Here is a 17,496-nt window from a genome sequence, read left to right as displayed (position 1 = left end):
TGGAAGGAGTAATGGAAGAAAATTCTGTCAGAGGCTATGAAATATAAAGACTTCAAACCCAGGAGTACTTGGAGTAACCTCTGAGGAAGTATCATTATAAGTTTGACCTACTTGAACAGTGCTTTGGCATTCACTGTTGGCCACTACTGGGCATTCTTCTCTAATTATGTAATAGTATGAGAAGTACAAAGCCAGTTAAAGAGAAAGGAAGTTCTATCTTTGGCCTGATAAAATGTCAGACACTCAGAAGAACCCATAAGTGAGAGCCAATTCTCAGCATATACAATAACTATTTATTTATTTATTTCCTTTCTGTAGCAAAGAAAGATGTCCTTATAARCCTGATACATAAAATCAGCTCTGGTCTATCATGCACTTCAATAGATGTGAAGCTACCACAGTGCTGACGGACAAGTGTCCTTGGCATAGAAGCAATGGCTTTAATTTGAAGTTTGGTGAGCCCAACAGACTCTCCGGTGAGTCAGAAATTGAACTTGGTATTTAGTCTTCTGGAATCTTGAAGATGTGATGTAAAGTGCACTGCTGTATGCTTTGCGGCATTGGTGCATAAGCAGAAACAAGGGTATCTGCTGAAARCGTTCAGTGAAAAATATTCTTGCCGGCTCAAGAAAATAAATAAATATGAGGGATGGGAGGAGGGAACAATTTCCAACACCAAAGATAATTGCTAGGAATAAAGAAAAGTGCTGTTTAGCATTTCAAAAGGCGTCTTTCTTCTTATATATGTTCACAGTGTTCCAAATCCATCAATAAATCCAGAAATACTCAAGCTAGAATAGCAGCTTGCTTGTCCCAAAGGAGATCACCCTGATGGATGGTAATACATAGAGCTGGTATGTYAGTATGGGCTAATCTGAAGCTACAGAGGCAATCTGTCAATTCTAACAAAGATGAATACAGCTCCTGCTTCACAATGTTTCGCAATGCCAGGCACTGGCCATGGTTTCCCCAACATGATGGATTTTACGGTCAGGTGTGATGACATCTCATGACCTAAACAGCTTTCAGTGAATGGCTGGTTTGTTTTGAATGATGATGGATTACACTCCAGAACTCCCTGTGAAAAATGATGTCTCATGCATGCAAGTATTGCATGGACATGGATAAGTCCCAGCCAGCTCCCTGGACTAAGTAAACATCCTTGTGTTTTATTGCAAGTGTCTGTTCATATTTTTCCCATGCTTTATAACTCCCTTCTTTGCTTCTCAATCATCCTGCATAAATTGATAAACACATCCTTCTTGGTACATCCTTGCAGGGTTACATATGGAAATATGAAGACACTGAAGTCAGAAATTCTGCTAAATGAAGGTACCAACAACAACAACATCTGATTTCAGCTACAGTTCATGAATTTCAGCCATAGCAGCAACAATGACTGCAAACCCAACTCTTGCTTTCTTGTGGTATGTCAATAAGGAACTACACCAGTGGTGCCTCTCCCTGCCCTAGATGGGCACAGTCAAACCTGCACAGGAAGTACCACTGGTACTCCCACACCCCTGGATGAAAATACTGTAAGCAGGAGTGTTGGGCAGAAAGAGCACAAGCAGGAAGCTCTGGAGGTGAGCACAGAACCAGACTGAGTCTATYAAATCTTTCTGGTTATGCTGTATATTACACTAAAGCTAAATTTAGCCCTGTATGCTTTACCTACCCARCTAACAGAAAAAATTACTACCACAGAGTATGGATACTGCATCAAAAAAGAGGGTCCATGTCTGAATTATCTGGAACAACAGTTCCCAAACTACATATCTATATAAATTTAACTGGGTTGTGAACTTTATTAAGGTCTAATGAAGTAAGCTTTCTTGCGCTATAGGCTAATAGACAGCAATAATTTGTTTTGAACAGATAATGCTGTTGTTTGTCTTCCTGTCTGGTATTTTTCACTCATGAAAGTATTTTAGTGTTTTGCCTTTCTGCTTGTGTTAGGAATGAGCWTTTTCTGTTGAAGGTTTTTCTCTTTCTAAATGCTCTGTGGCATGTTTTGAATATCAGGCATGCTGGCAATGGGGAGAGTAGGGAAGCACCCACAAGCAATGCCTAATGGAGAAGACAAACACCATCAGTAGTAAGAGAATAAACAAAAATCCAGAATATTCCTTCCATCTGTTTGCTATACTGTGACGAAGTCCATTTTTAGGGTAACAGCCAAAGGGATTTTAAAAATACTTCTATACTGAAGGAACACATTTCCACTAAAGAAGTTACTCTACCACAAGCAACRATCTCTTTCCTGTTTGAAATGCATTAAATACTGCACGTCTTCAGAAAACGAGGGACCATTTGTGGGCACAAGATGAATCCAGGTGAGTKTTACAGAAGCTTTTCCTGCACTGATTTTTCGACTGCCTGCCAGTGGCCTGCAGCAGCTGAGCTGCTCCAGTCCTTCCTCAGCCCCTTACATTAGTTGCACCTCACATCTGCATCTAGATTGTTGTTGAGATATCATAGATCATAGAATGATGATAGAATGATCACAGAATCATCACAGAATTATCACTAAATCATCATAGAATCATCATAGAAACATCATAGAAACATCATAGAAACATCATAGAAACATCACAGAATCATCACAAAATCATCATAGAATCATCACAGAACCATCACAGAATCATCATACAATCATCATAAAAACATCACAGAAAATCATAGAATCATCACAGAACCATCACAGAATCATCATACAATCATCATAAAAACATCACAGAAACATCATAGAATCATCACAGAACCATCACAGAATCATCATAGAATCATCATAAAAACATCACAGAAACATCACAGAAACATCACAGAAACATCATAGAAACATCATAGTACCATCATAGAACCACAGAATCACAGAATGGCCTGGGGTGAAGGGATCTTAAACATCACCTAGTTCTAATGCCTGGGCAGGGATGCCTTTCACTACACCAGTACCGAACATCTATTGCACACAGCTCAGCTTGTGCCAGACCCTTCTCCCACGATTCATGTCCATACCCAAACTGGTTTCTGCAGATAAAAGATGCATGTTAGCAGAGCCATTTCAAGTTCCTTAATAAAACTAGCTTGAAATAGATCTGAAACCAAAGCCTACCACTGACAACAGTACTAAAGCAATCGTSTCCTGACTAGGTATTATGGCTCCTGGTTCCTACTATTTTGGGTTTTTTGAGTCTAAGTGTTTTACAGGACTGGAAATAAAGGTGCAATATAATCTGCTTTCTGTAAGATTAATAACCCTGCAGGGCTGGAATCTTATCACTGGAATCAGAAAGATAGGGAATGCTGGAATTCAGTTTTTAAGCTCAGTCACGTACCAACCAGTAATCACACATACAGCACTCACTGGGAATACCCAAATTCATCTACAGTCACACTTCACCTTCAGGCTAATCAACTGTACTCCAATCATGTAGGCAACTCTGCTGCAATACAGAAATTATCAGATCCATCAACACCATAGGCATTTAACATGACACACAGACAAAACAAGCCCTAACCCAATCTTCACCGAAGAGGCAGTTCCTGCAACCCAAGCTCCAATTAGCAATTTACATGTACTGCAATATCAGACTCATCTTAAATTTGTTTAAACAAATGCAGTCTTACCACTGAGTAAATGGTCTCACTAAGGGCTGATTATGATCCCTTGTTATTGTTCAGTGTAACAACCAAAGCCTTCCTTGACATCTGCTCCCTCTGTACACATCCAAGCTGTATTTAAAGAATTCCCAAATCAGGCCATGGGAGCATACATATGCCCAGGGAATTTTTCACAGGAAACAAATACAGTAAATCAAGCCAGTAAATTTACACCAAAGATGTAAAGATAAGTGGTTTGTTTGTTTTTTTCCAGAACTTGATATTTAGGAACAGCTCCAGAAAATTTCAGGATTTGTTTCTTTAAGAGATGGGGAGTATTTTACAGCCAAATTCCTCTTTACTAGCTCATGAAAACTGAAGGAAAAAAAAAMCCACAAAGCCATTCACTTTTATTGTTCAAGCAGAACTCTCCCTGCAGGATGTTTAATACATATTAGAATCCTGCTATATCATCCTCTGCGCATGAAGAATAAGGGCAATTTCAAAAGAGTTTTCTCCAACTTAACTAAAAAGAAAGATAGGGGGAAGTGAATGAGGAAGTGAGAAAAGTTAAGTTTCTGGTAAGGTAAGTTTGTTGCTTGCCTTTCTAAGACACTTAGAAATAAAGAGAGAAAAGCCAGTTTCCCAGCTGCCAGTGTGCAAGATATTATAGACAGCCCAATGTATCTGATGACAGAAGGGGCAGAAACCTAATCCTGTCCAATTCAAAATGCATAGGTTTAACCTAAGAGAAATTTCCTCAAGCAATTACTACTGCAACACCCATGAGATTCAGCAAGCAGTTCTTATTTTATTGATAATGTTTGTCCCTACCCAGAACTTGTGTATGGCTTTATTAATCTGGAAGACCTGGTAAGTGGTTGATCTAAGGCTTCCTTAGGAATGAGGTGACTGATATCGCTACAGCTTTCTAACATTCAGTCTGCTTGTTAACAGAATGGCAACTTCTGTCACTTCAGCAAGAGACTTGTGGTGTACTTTGTAAATTATGTCGCATTAAAAAAAGAAGCAGGCAGAAAGTTTGTAAGGATATTTGCAGAGTCCTCTGTTTGCTGMTATTCAAATTCCCCAAATGCAATACTCATTATGTTTTCTGGACCACATGCAGAGACAAGGGAAAATAGAAAATGAGCCAAAGAAAGCAAAAATCAGTTTCAGCAATGCAGGCAGATGTCTAATGGGAAATATGTCTTCCTGAAAAGGGTAGCGGAAGTCCCATGAAAGTCAAAATCAAATTTACTCAAAGATCAGCCTCAGAACTGAACTTTTTAGTAACATTAGTAATTCAGGCCCAATAAGGAGGAAGAAGTATCTATGTCTATTTAATCTCAGCATAACCATGAGTTACTGATGCAACATGAACATTAAAGATCCAAACATGATTCTGGGAGGTTTCAGGCAAATATTAACAACAAACAGGCAAGTACAAATGTCACTATGATCTCAAATATGAGGCAGTTGCTGTGCAGGTCCTCTGACTATTAACCCTGAGATTAGCCCAGATGGTTGGAGCATAGTGCTAATAATGCCAAGGTCACAGGTTTTATCCCTGCGCAGGCCATTTGTGAGCGGGACTTGATGATCCTTCTGAGTCCCTTCTTACTCAGAATATTCAGTGATCTGTAWCAGGAGGAAGGGTTTCTCTGTTATTCCCACCTCAAAAAACAAGTTCACAGAAGTAAAGGTTCAGGGAAGGGTAATAAAAATGATCAAGATGTTTGAAAAGATCACAGAAAGAGACACTGAAATGTTTTCAACTGTTTGCTTCAGAAAGAGGCTACAAAGCATGAGACAAGATAAAATTACATCAAACAAGGAAACRTACCAGTAAAGGAAGATGGGGAGTGTCTGTTTTCTGTTGCATAATACYGTAACAGGAAGATGTGCAATRAAATTTGTGAAAAGTGGACACTGAAAAACCACCAATAGGAAATCATTTTCCATCTAACACATAGACACATGGCAGAATTTATTTTCATTGGAGGCTGAAGATGCCAAGAATTTAACAAAATGCTTAAGGAACTGGGTGTTTACAGGGCATAATACCATAATCTGAAACTACTGACATATCGGAAGACATTTCTTCCTCACTAACATTCCTGTTATTAAACCCTAAACCTGACAAGACAAAAGAGAAACAGCAGGTAATTCTTGCGTGTTACTTTGTATTCAAGACCCTGACATTGTCCCAGTTAACCTAATCACAATAACCAGAAGACAGTTCTGAAACCCAGAGCTCAACCCGAGCCAAACTAAAAATAAAATTAATCTACTTGCAAAACATAAACACACTATTTTAAAATACAAAAGTTACAGTGCAAAAAGTAAGAGAAACATTTGTTTCTACCCACTTATATATAAGTGTTGTTTTTCACTATATACAACCCAGCTGGCAAGCAACTCTGAACTCCTACTTATGCAGCTGAGAGATTTCCTTTGGAGAGATCTTTTTTTTTTTTTTTTTTCCTAAAATTACTGACTACCTCAGCATTATTAATGACTATTACAAATTGTTCACTTTCTGCAAGGTAAATATGTACTTTTATGCCTGACCAAGTGATGTTCAAATCTGAAGATGAAGCATTTTCACGTTAAGCACACACTGTGACCCTTCGCTTTGATATTTATGTAGGTCTTATGAAGTCTTTTGCTTACACAAACCAGACTCCATTGCCATTCTGGGAACAACAGAAGCRTTTCTGAGTAGGTTGCTTGCTGAACAACTGAGTTAAACCCTGAATTCATTGTGGCAGGGAAACTGTAAGGATAGATCTGAATGACCAGCTTGGAGGCTGACATGCTCCAACGAGAGGAAATCTCTTGCAGAGCCAGACTAACCAAGCCATGTTTACTGTCCATCTCAGAATCTGTCCCCAGATCTGTTAAGATACACATATCCGAATGGTTCCACTACTGCACCGTGCAATCTCTCCACCACTCAGAAAGGGGTATCTGTACATGAGAGAGAATACCAGAATAAAAGAATAAAAATAATCTGAGTAAAAAGAGTAAAAATTGCCTGAGCAGTTTCCTTCTCACTCAGACAAGTTTTTTGTGCTTTRCTACATAGAAAACACAATGCATGCAAGATAGCTGCCTCGATGCTTAAGTGATAGGACAGATATTTATCTGTTGTATCTACGGGGAGAGACCCCAACCTTAAAGTTTGCTGACACTTCTATTTGCTAGTATTTCCTGAATTTCCATTAGAAATCAAATTAATTTTATTTCTGAATTCCTTTCATGAACAATCTCCCTCTGTATCCCTCCAGTCCATCGCCTGTCAATCCTGGCAAACATGAGCATCTCAGGCACAAAATACTTCAGCAGACAGCATGATTTTGTCAATCCCTAAAACTACACTCCCAGCAAGAATAATGGAAGGGGAGCTTCTTGAGCTGTATCCATCAATTTTTATTAACCATTTCCTTCAAAGCTGTTAGGCTACTCATGCCCCCATCTACTGACAGCAAAGCTYTGATCTGGGGAAGTGCTGAAAGGTTCTGGGAAAAGAAGATGAGAGCCAGCATTGAGAACACAAGCACCAAAACTTCAATCTCACCCAAGGCTATCACAGAATACATTGCTGGTTGCCATGAATCACAGAGAAATATAACTGCTGTGCAGACTACAATACACCTTGAGAGAATCAGTTTTTTGCAAGTTGTTGATTGCACTTTTTACTCCATACCAACTAAAGCAAATTTTCTACCTGTTTTGCAGGCAGGTAACTCTGTACTAAGCATATCAGAGGCCTGGCACCCATTGGACTGTGGTCCTGTTTCAATAGGGTTGTGATGTACACTGCAGGAACAATTTCAGTATTTGATGAAGATGACTGCAAAGCCAGTAGCTAGAAACCAGTGCCAGTCTGAACAGGAAGCATAGGAAGAATCCATTACCTTATGTGCTTGCAKCAGGGTATAGTAATGTCCCCTATGCCACTGTGGAACTTCAGGATAGAGGGGAGAATGACACAGACCTAGCCTTTGATTTGATCTGTGATTCCTATGCCCTCAGGAGAGCCCAACAGGATAAACAAAGTGACTTGCTTATCTAAGCCAAAGGACATCTGCAACAGCCTTGTCTTTCAGGAATGTAGAACACTCACTGGAACAGACCCAGACTGAGCTGTTCTGAATGGTGTTGTGGTAGTATTTAAAAACTTTAATAACACATCTGAAAACATTTTAATAACTTAAACACACTTAGAAAACCTCAAACTGTCCTCTTGTAGGCAGAAATGCCCTGTGGACAGCAGAAGACAGAGCAAGGTCTTCCATCTGACCTGCTGATGTCACAGTCACCTGAATCTATTCTTTGTGTGCATTGTCCAACTGTGTCACAGATGCAAAGAAAGTTCAGGTCCAGATGGATAATAAATTAAGGCACAGCACCACAAACATGTTCAGACTGTTCTTACTATCATCTTGGTTCCACTAATGGCACTGAAGAACAGCCCAGAGCTGGAACTCATAAAGCCTGCTAGGATTAATCTGGCATTATGCTAGCTCTAGGATGTGGAATATRCAGATGTCCCAGTGCTTTCCTATGTAGCCAGCCAAAGGCCAGATGCACTTCCGTGCTTTAACCTGACTTGACTCCACAAAGACATTTCAGCCCSTCTCCACTCTCGGTCTCCAGGAATTGTGTACTTGAGCCCAAGCTGTCATGCACCAGCATCACTCGGTGGTAAGACTGATGAGCCATACTTTAAATCAGTGTACCAGGGAACAAAGGGAAGAAATCCCCCAACTCTGGATCCAGCAGACATGGTCCAAAATYAACACTGACTAGAGGAGTGAGTCCCAAGCCCTGTTTATGACAGGAAGTATCAAACTCCATGCCACTACCTGACACATGCTATTTAGGTTTCTCTGTTTCCTTGGATACCATCCAGTATATTGAGTAACAAAAAGCTTTAAAAATACATAAAAGTGTACCAGAAGTGATACTACATCTGTGGCTTTCACATCTGCTAAATGAGAATCATTATTGCTCACCTSAAAGACTACTGCTACAGTAGTCAACTGATTAAAGAGCGAAATTCTAGTGGGTTCTGTTCCCATAGAGTCAAGGTAGGTCCCATTTCAAAATTCATAAAAACCCTTACGAAAGTTGCTTAATCTCATATTTTGCTATACATAGGTCCTACTTAGAAAGTAGAGAGGTGGGAATGTTTTAATGTGTGTACTAAAGCAAAAGATTTGTTTAGCGGCAGGAACAACTGTGTATATTAGCTTTTCCCCAGTACCATCAGAAACCAGGAAGATACCTCATGACTGATGCAAGCTGCATCCTTCTTTCATCTCCAAATCCTCAACTATATTGCAAATTGTATCTGGGAAAGAATATCTGTGCAGCAATATTTTAAACAGAGTCCTCAATGACAAGATAAGATTCTGGCTCTACTACCAGTTATGACACAAGGTCTGACAAGATCACAATTAGATGTGACAGGCTTAGCAGAAGATGCTTTGATTGTTTCAAAAACACATCCTATCTGGTAACACTATCAGACCAGGACTCTCATCTAAACCCAAACTTTGCCCAAAGTAAGCAGTGTTTGATTCAGAACTTGCTCCTGCCCACTAGTATATTACATAATTCAGAAAGCATTAATTAGAAGTGCTTGTACAGGAAGGAACTCTGCTCCAAGGTCTGCTATAAAATGGTTGCATGTGCCTTGCCAGCTACTGCTTTCTGGATGCCTTGTTTTCCTCCCCAACACTGTAATATTTTTTAAACTGTGGAACACTYTGAGACATTATGTTAGAAAAGTAAAGGAGTACAGACCAAATCTCCAGATGACATGAAGCAAAATTATTCTCTCAGCTGTTGCCAGTCTACTAAAGCTGTAAATGAAAAAAAAAAATTAACTGGAAGCACCATTAATATCCTGCAACCCACATGATATCAAAGGAAATAAAAAGGTTCAGACCCTTACAATTGTAATGAAACAGATATAGAATGCACAAATTTGGAAAACTGAGGTCTAAAACAGAGAAATTACTTGCTTAAGACAGCACTGCTAGCAGGACAGCTGACAGCCACTTCTTTTTTCACATYCATGTGCCTTAGACTCTTAACTCTGTTGTATCACAAACAACATTGGACACTCAGCCGTTCAACCACCCTTTARTTCTTTGCAAGCACTTCTGACAGGCCTGTTTCCCTAAGTATTCTGCTCAGCTACATTTTCATTTTGTGCTGTTCATGTGCAATCATAAAGAAAGAATGTACTCCTCAGCTGCACAGGTTCTCAGAATTCAGTCACACTAAACTTGAAAGGTATGAAATTCAAGCTAGGGCACAAGCTCCAGAAACCAGGAAATTTCTCATTTCAAGGGGACCAAAAAATGGCTCTCACTACCCACTTTTATGAGAATCTTCAGAATGACTGCTCTCAACATTTTTCATCATTAATTATCCAATTTTTTGATTGTGTTTGTCTCACCTGATCTTTCTCCAGCATCTTTCAGGCACAAGGTGGGACAGCTTTCTGCAGCTGAGATCTCTACCAGCCTTAATCCTTCAGAAGGGTCCAGTGAGAACTCAGACTCTTGGCCAGCTGGAAGTGGCATCCTATTCCCCCACCTCCATGATACCAGGCACAGATTGTGGCTGTAACCGTTACTGGTATGTCAGAGCCAGAGAGGGAATGAGCAAGCATCAAAAAATGTTTGAATAGCAAATGTTACTCACCCTCCTAGTAAATACATTTCAGATATGATGTCACTGTGTGCTATGTTACCTTACCCTACATCCCACCATGACAACTACAGCAGAAATTTGTTCCTCTATAGCCTTTTTATTACTGCTAGTTCAACCACAGTGGCATGGGGCTGAGCTGCAACTGGAACCTGGCCCATGACCCAGCCATTTGACACAGTTCAGGGTCAACCAATTACCGTTTCACTGTCTCAGCAAATTTATCCTTTTCTAGCAGCAAGTTAGTTAAGCCTCAACCTTCCCACAAAGAATTAAGTGAGAATGCATGGCTCTGTGTCCAGCATTCCTTGCCGGAGGGCAGATTCGTTTTAGACACAGTTATTAGTTCCAAGATCTTGCAGACGAAAAAAGCATTAATGAAAAGATACTGAACTGCATCTTATGCTCCCAGCTGTTTTGTGATGCGGGTGGTGAAACAGGCTTGTTAAAAATATCCATCAGAAATATGATCCAACCAAATACAGCTCTAGTTCCTTTTTGTGACTTTAAGAGAGTGTACACAGAGAGGAGACATCTCGGCATACAAGCTCAAGGGTTGTACTGTGATACCCTTCTTTTAATAAAGCCTTCTTGCAGCCATGTGCTAAATAGAACACCATTCAAAAAAAAATAAGAAATAAAACAAAACGAAACAAAAAAAAACCCAAAAACAAAATACCAAAACCCAAGCAGGAACACAAACAGAAATAAAAACCAAACAAAAAAACAACAACAACAAAAGTAAACCACAAGAAATGTATTTTTGGCCCTGAATCTAAAGGGCTAAAATAATCATACTTGCAGTGACCATCASGATTGTGTTTAAGTTGTTCAGATAYAGTTTCATTAATCTTATTATCTTCTTCCACAACAGAATTTTTCTTCTCTGAGAACTTCAGTCCAGCCACCATTTYTGAAAAATGCATTAGCTGCTAAGCACATACACCAAGAGCATGTAGCTAGTCAAAGGAGGAGGTGAAGGAAACTGCTCTGTCCCTTTGAGCATAAAGGAGCTTTTTCAGTTTAAGAGACAGAAGACTTGATGTAAGACAGAAGATTCCATGTACCAGCTTTAGACTCCTGAATTGTTTGAATTAGAGACTCCTCTAGTCTCTAGTAGGGATTCCACTTTCTCTCTAGGGATAAGTTTTTTACTAGGGACTCTGCATTCTTGCTCTCACAGGCAACATTATTGAGGCCACTGATGAGGGCAGTAAGCATTCTTCAGATGTTTTTGGTTGTGTTCCAATTCCATCTAAAAACTGAGACAGAATATGAGATACTAAGAGTTACTTATACCTTTGATTTTTAATAGAGTTCTCTTATTCTCCATGGAAATATGCTGGATAGGATAATGTCAGCTATATTCTGCTTCAAGGTCTCTGCTTCATTCCAATGCAATGCCTTGCTGTATTCTATATGCACAGCAATAAGGATGCTATGCAGCAAAATTACTGCTTCTTTCTCAAAGACAAATGTCAAGTTCCCCACTCCTAGCGGGATGCCATCTGCTTCTGCCCCCAGTGTGTTCCTGCTAATCCTCCAAACACCTGCTTTGTGACACACAGAAAATACAGAGCCGCCAAGCAAGGAGAAGTCAGGGAACATGGAAAGTCTTCAGGAATCCCTCTCACAGCATCACCATTCTTTGTGTTGGGCCCAATATATGCATGGTCTCTCTTCCCAGCAGTGAKGGGGTCAGATGCTTACTCAAACCAAGATGAAGGCAGCATTGATGCTGTCATTTCCTTCAGGACTAGGCACTATGTACTCCTTCCCGTTGCTTAGGACCACTAACAGAGTGGTCCCTAAACTCCTCCATTTGTTTAGTTAACATCCCCAAGCCAGGGAAGGCCAAATACAGACATGGCCAATATTAGGAGACTGAGTTTCCTTGCTCGGTTACCACCATGCTTTTACCATTATTCACAYTGTTGCCCCAGACAATCACCAGTTTATTCACACTTAATGCTGGCTCTGCTCAAAAATATTTATAGTCTACTTACACCATTAAGATCAAGTTGGATTCCAGGTAAGTCAGAGTAAGACTCCAATAGACAAGTGAGAGCTTTTACATACAAAATTCCTTTATGGTCAACCRAAAGGACATAATTTGTGTGAAAATCAAAGGATAAATATCTTATTATCAGTTTAATTATTGATCTAGCAAACTAATGTAAAAATAAGAAATATTTCTTCAATTCAAATGATCCCATTCCTATTGTGGATCATCACTAATGTAACAAATGCTTAAAATGAAGTATTCCAATATCAAGTTCTCATCCTTTCAGCACAGTGTCAGCCAGAAGATTTATGTTGATGATAACTGTTTTCTTCCCAGGTCCCACATCCATTCTGTGAGTACTTTTGCGTGTTTATACTCCTTTGTAAACATGTTACATTTTTTCATCTCTTAATGGTTCTCAGCATTAGTCTGGCCACAGTTCCTTCTCTATACAATGTATGATAAAAATAAAATGTGGCATGTATTTTTGGGAATGAACCAAACAAGTAAATACGTGACATAAAAGTGAAGTAAAAGCTAAAGTAAATCAGGTAGTAATATAGCTAAAAAACAAGCTCAAAACAGAACAGGCAAAAGCCACCTCACCACTGAAAAATTATGCTATTAGAGTTGGGACAGGTCAGCCTGTAGTCATGTCATTCCAGAACTAGCTACAGTTCAGTAATTTTCGATGTACAACTAAAGTTAAGCTACAAAGACCTTATAAACTCAGGCAAGGCCTGATAAATTTTACAGATTGGTATTGGTTTATTAGACAACTTGAGGTCTGTTACCAGCTCTAGGAATACCAAGTTGTCTGGGGGATAGGACTACAGAGCCATGGACAGGAAACGGACAAAGCCAAGAAGGCACCATTTCAAAACACTAGAAAAACACAAATACTCAGTCCCAATCTGGATTCCAGCTAATCTGCATGGATCAATCCAAAAGGACAAAGCAAGGACACAGACTGCAAACCACGGAACACAGGAAAGCCAGGGTTTGGAATGAAATCACAAATCTGAGTAGGAGCTGAAAAACCACATGGGAACCAAGCAGTATAATGGAAAAGATGGAATTGAGTAGAGAAGTGGCCTGACCAGTTTGCAGCTCATATGAAGCTTTTGTGTAGATCCCCACTTCATGCCAGCACAGCACAGTTGGGTTTTGGGACTGAGCAGTTCAACACCTTCCCTTCTGCTTAACCGCAAATGTAATTGCTATCTCTCCACGCATTCATTCCGAGTCAAAGAAACAAGAGCCAGACATTACAATGGGTGTCCAATAAGCAGGCTTTTGTATCATCTCTCATGCATTCTTCTTTTTCTGGATATTGTTGGAAGCGCAAGTTTTCAATTTAAAAGACAAGGAAGGCACAGCAGTTAGCTGAAGACACTGAGTCATAAATATAACCACATTATGTAACATGCCTGTGGACTGGAAGCAGCCACCAGGGCAGTATCTCTTTACATATGTAGATCTCACAATATTTCTGATATAGCAGCTCAAGCACAGAAAGTTGACACAGAAACAATTCTACCTTATGGTTCATCAGGAGTAACTTCTTTGATTTTTTAATCCTTCCTTACACCTTTCTAACAGCAGAAATGAAGCCAGAAACCTTTCAAGCAAAGTGGGAAAGAACAGGGCATGTTTGCACTTYCTCCCCTAATTGGGAGACATATGTATTATCTGATCTCCTCTCACCACTAGGGAAGAGCCAAAGATCAAATCGTTCAAGGCAACATCAGATCTAGTTGTGTTCTTGACAGGTAAGGAACATCAAACTAAGGATAAAAGATGGGTTGCTCATCTCCACAGGACACCAGTACTGACAATGAGGAAAATATAATCCCAGCAACCATTAATTTTATTTCCATTCTTTCAGCTTGTACTGACATGTAGAGACAGACAGAAGAACATGATGCAAACACATAAAGGAAATTATTAGAGGAAAAACCTGCAGTAGGTAGACTTTATCATAGAAAAGCTCATGCATTTATCAGCAATTATTTCATACTCCTAGTATGGAGTATAGAAGAGATCCCTACGTTTGTTTTATGATAAATGACTGTGCAAATTGTAACCAGAACTATCTGCAGCCATCGAGACCCATGAGAGAAAAAGGGGGAGGGAAATGTGGCTCCAATACTTACTAGGTGTTTTTTAAAAGTTTCCTCTGCATTTATATTTTTCAAGACAAGACAGCTCTACTTGTTAGGCATAGGATGGCTTTGCCTCAAGGTTACAAGGTCTTCAAAAACCTAATAATGAAGCTGACAACTTGCAGAGAAGGACATGTCTGGAAAATGGGAAAGCATTGTGAAATTCAGGCAAAACCACACAAAATTCAATGCATCTGCTCCTTAGAATTGATTTATTTAGAAGGTGATTGAAAGAGAAAAATATTTATAGTCAGAAAAGTATGCCCATTTCCTTGAAGGAGCAATTATTAGTCTGAAGATTAAAATTAAATATTTTCTACTTGCTTTAGTAAAGCTCTAATCATTTAAAATGTGAGTTTAAAAAGCCCRTACTACTCAAATGTGTAATTTTTTTCATACAGTAGATATTCAATAATACAAGTAGGCTCASAGTCACCTCTCCTGATGACTTTCACATGCACAAAAACAAGTTTCTTGTCCTGGTATTGCAAATGGCATTCACAAACTAAGATACACACACTAGCATGAAGAACAAGAATAAATCCCTAGAACCAAAGAAATTATTCAGGACTGACCGGGCACTGCTGTGTAAGAATCTCAGAAAATTCTGCATACAGAGAGAATAAGCTTTACTCCTACTCAAGAATTCAGAAAGAACTCTGGATTCATGGTCGTGAGAAAAGTCACGAAGTGCATATTTTCACCATCTCCCTTTTTTGAGGCAAAACTGCATCACCTTGGCCCTATTTCATTGCCTTGTCCTATTAAGTAAGTGCAGTACTGCTTGTACCATATACACATACTCACAACTCAAAATGCTCCAGTTTTAAATTGCATTTCTTCCCTACTGCAGATGTAAGTAAATTACTCACTCATGTGAGCAGAGCAGGAGTCATGCTAAATGGAAGTTATAAACAAGTGCTCATCAAMATTCCTGCTGAAATGCAAAGGAATCTAAGCTGGCACTGCAGCCATGACAGCCAGACAAGCTGCAGTGCCCTGTGCTGATGTGAAGTGTTGCTGGCAGTAGGGACAGCAGCTCTGGCAGCACTCCTGTGCCAGGGATGCCTGCAGGTATCTGGTGTATCGCTGATATCTGCTCAGGTGCACATTTGAATCCCGGCAGCCAGTCCTCGAAACTAAAGGCAAAGTCAAGAGACAAACTTCTAAGGGCTTTTCTGCATAATGAGGATAAGGACTTGTTTATTGCTCCAGCAGTTAGAAAAGACCTCTGGTAATACCATATCCCAGAATTCCCAACCCCATCTGCCTCCACAGCCAAAAAAAGAGTTTATAGTCTCTGTTGTCTAACCATCATCCTGATCACAAGATTTTCTCACTGTGGATAGGATTTTCTACTTTCTCACTGTGGATAGGATTTTTCTATTTTAATACAGGCTGCAGGAAACTAGGCAATTATAACAGTAAGACAGTCCAAAGTAGGATGTGAGCACTGCTTCCCTGATACAGTGCTGGGTGTGTGTGATCAGCCTCACCATTTGTTGGGACAGAAGGCAGATTGACAGACCGGCGTGTTAATTAAGGACGGACTGAAGCAGAACAAGGGCAAGTACAGAGTCCTGCACTCAGGAAGGAACAACCCAGTGCAACAGTACCTGCTGGGGATGGCCCAAATGAAGTCTTTCTACTAGAAATAATGCAGCTTTTCAAATTATGTGAGCATAAAGGGCTTCTCTGTTACTTGTTTTGTGAAACAGCACCCATACCTGCCATTCTGTAAGTAGTCAGGGCAGGAGGATAAAATCTCCTTTTTGTTGCTCAGGAAGTGGGATCATTTTCTTTATGATGAGTTTTTTAATCTTTGGCACAAGTTGCCAGCACATATTTGTTGAGTTTCTTGGCATTTTGCTCATGTCCCTGGCACTAACACCTGCTTAGAGCTTGTGGAAAGTGTTCTACTATTCCGAAAATTTCATCCTCCTTCTCCTGTCCACCCTCAAATCTCAGTAGATCTCACTAAAATTGGCTRTGATACCACTTCTCTTGTTGATATGCAGTGAGCTCTTCACCTCATTTTTCCTCAGCAACACATTTGCTAATTCTTCCTTGGCATTTCTTATAATCAGATACTAACAGACACAGTGAAAACCCAAGAGTCAGTGGTCTAAAATGGGCAGAGGGAGGACATAGGAAAGGTGACTTTTACAGTGGCAAGCCAGCTATCAGTTTTGACCCAGTATCAACTTCTTTCCTTCCCCATTCCCTCCAGTGCCTGGAGCAAGGAGCAAGCTGCAGCTTTACAGGMAATTTTCTGCTTAGACAGCTTTAGGTGTCTAAGAAGTGTAGAACAAAGGGGTCACCAATAGATACCAGTGTCAGTTACAGAAAGATTTCCAGCCTTAAATTTTAGGACACATTTCACATGCACACAGTCAGTGTCCTTTCCCTCTTCTGGTTTAAAAAGTGGAACATTGTTAACTAAGACAGGAAATGGATCCTCAGTGAAGCCTTCCTCCATTTTTTCCCACTCAGGTCCCTGCTGACAGCACTTTGAGTATACTCAAGGCCTTACTCAATCTGGCTCCTCACAGGAGGAGGAAAGCACAGGAAAGCAACAATCAAGATACTCTGCAGCTTCTAAATATTTCCAGACCAATTTTTTTTCAATATTAAAAGCCACTCAACTTCTGCTGATTCAATTTTGACCATTCAGGCTGCTGTTTTCATCTCTTCTCACTAGTAATAAAGAGGTTTCCAACAAAATGGTCAACTAAGATCAGCTTTTGTATACACGATATAAAATCATCCACCTTACCATCCTGCGGTTGTTTTAAATCCACAGGGCTAGCACAGGGGAATCACTGAACTGTTATTTCACTGTTCTACTACAAGAAAGATGATGTATTAAGATCTTAGGGAGCTGCTGTTGAGACCTAACTCTACTTATGTCAAGATTTAAACTGAGGAAAATAAAAACATCAAAAACTATGAAAAGTATCAGTGAAATATTTTGTTCTGATGATGTGCTAC

The sequence above is a fragment of the Malurus melanocephalus genome, unplaced genomic scaffold (assembly GCF_030028575.1).
Source record: "Malurus melanocephalus ecotype Western Australia unplaced genomic scaffold, MMel_1.1 scaffold_0, whole genome shotgun sequence".
In the NCBI taxonomy this organism is placed as follows: Eukaryota; Metazoa; Chordata; class Aves; order Passeriformes; family Maluridae; genus Malurus; species Malurus melanocephalus.
Note: the sequence above shows the minus strand (reverse complement) of the source record.